General features: G+C 44.4%; 1 long non-coding RNA gene across 1 annotated transcript in view; it reads right to left on the bottom strand.

Moving 5' to 3' along the window:
* Positions 1-949: 949 nt before the first annotated feature.
* LOC106733334 (uncharacterized) overlaps positions 950-2,041 on the bottom strand; it is a 1,326-nt gene continuing 234 nt past the window's right edge. Inside the window, exon 2 of the long non-coding RNA XR_001369457.2 lies at positions 950-1,229. This is a non-coding gene — a long non-coding RNA (uncharacterized LOC106733334). The remainder of the gene's footprint in view (positions 1,230-2,041) is intronic.

The raw sequence follows: 2,041 nt of genomic DNA on the forward strand, positions 1-2,041 counted from the left end.
TTAAAGTTTATTTCTTCTGTGTGTGAGAGAGAGAGACAGAGAAAAAGACAAAGGCACCCCAACAGGGTCTTTGCTCAAACCCCAATCTCAGCTGGCTGAGATTATGGGCAAGTGTATGTCTGCATGCTCAGGGAGGTCTTGGTACATGAACCCAGAACCTTTCCTGTGTGGATCCAGCTGTTACCTATGTGCCAGTACCTGGCTCCAGACGTGACTTTTACCAGCATGACTTTTAGAAAAGGAAACAGAATAGTCACATAGATGTATATCCGTCAGCAGTGGCAATACTGCTCTTCCTCGGGGAGGCTAATGCTATGAGGGCAGATAAAGGACAGGGAAAGCAGAGGCCTGAGCTGGCTGTGAATCATGAACTGCATCCAGGTAGGTAGGTCCATTTTTCCTTCTCAGGCTCCTCCTCCAGGCCCTCCTTTGCCCCAAGATTCCCATGGCCTCCCTCCTAGAGCTGTTGGGTAACCCTCAGACTTCCTCCAGGAGTTCTGAACCATCCACTGCTACCTCGAAGGAGGTATTGTGCTTTTTTAAACATTTATTTCATTTTATTTGTTATTTATTATTTTTTAATTTGACCAAAAAGAGAGAGCAAGAGAAGGGGAAATTTGGGACTAGCAGGTGGCGTGGTGGTTAAGGTGCTAGACACTCCCACATGGCCAACCACAGTTCAAGTCCCGGAACTGGTGGCTTGCTTTCTCACTTTCTCTCTCTCTGCTTCTCTCTGGTCAAATTAAAATAAATAAATAAATAAATAAAATTATTTAAAATAAATTAAAAAAAAAAAAAAAAAAGAGAAGGAGAAAGTGAGAAATCAAGTCACCAGGCCCGGGACTCAAACCACAGTCAGTTATGTAGGAGTCCAATACCTTCACCACCACGCCCCCTGCTGGCCCTGGTATTGTGCTTTAATAACAGAAAACAGGTCATAACCCAAAGCAGTGGTCCCAACACTTTGTTGAACATCCACACAACCTGATGAGTTTGTAAGATACACAGACATCTCTCTTGTGCATGGATGGAGGTGGCCAAGAGTGCTGACTGAGTCCACAGAGGACAATGACAGATAACTTGTCCAATGGAGATGCTAGCAGAGGGTCAAGGCCAGTCTTACAAGTGGATCTGCTGGGCACTTCTTATTCCTTGCCTCTGTTCAGGATGCAAAGATCTGGCTGAGATCATGGCGATGGAGAAAGGATGATGGATTGGAGAGACCATGGCTATGGAGAAAGAATGATGGATTGGAGAGATTAGAGGGATGATAGTATCAGGGAGTCGAAATACTGAGCTCCTAAGCCTGGAAGCTGAGTGGAAAGACTGGGCTTGTTTCAGGCTATGCCAAGTTTAAGTCCACAGTTCTGAGAGACACCCCTAGAGATGCCTGCAGAGGGTGCAAATGGCCCAAAGCAGAAAGCTGCAGCTCATAGGCATGGGGTGGGGGTTCTCTGCTTCTGTGCTCCCATTGCAAGGAAGTGGGATTGTTGCCCAGTGGCTTCTGCAATGATACCCAGGTTCTTGGTGTTTCAGAAAAAGAATGGAATGAAACATGCCAATAGCAAAAGGAAAGGGTAGTTTATTAAGTACAGCATAAGTAAATTATGGAGAGGTAGGAGCAGGCCCAAGCAGAGAGAAAAACAGTGGCTAAAAAGGTACTGGCAGCTGGGAGCTGGCAGGTGGCATGGTGGTTAAGGACACTGGACTCCCACATAGCTTACTAAGGTTAGAGTCCCAGACTTGGCAGCTTGTTTTCTCCCTTTGTCTCTCTCTGGTCAAATTAAAAATAAGTAAATAAATTTAAATAAAAGATATATTTTTAAAAAGGCCCTGACAGTTAATACATTCCGAGAGGTTTGGAAGTTGTTGTGTCTTTAAATAATTATTTTTATTTAACTTTATTATTATTTAACTTGAAGAGAGAAAGCAAAACGCCAGGTCTGGGACTAGATCCACAGTAGGCCATGTGGGAGTCTAGCACCCTTAACCACCATGCGACCTGCTGGCCACAACGTTTTTAAGTTTTTAATTTAGGTCG

The sequence above is a fragment of the Tupaia chinensis genome, unplaced genomic scaffold (assembly GCF_000334495.1).
Source record: "Tupaia chinensis unplaced genomic scaffold, TupChi_1.0 Scaffold143574_1, whole genome shotgun sequence".
Classification (NCBI taxonomy): Eukaryota; Metazoa; Chordata; class Mammalia; order Scandentia; family Tupaiidae; genus Tupaia; species Tupaia belangeri.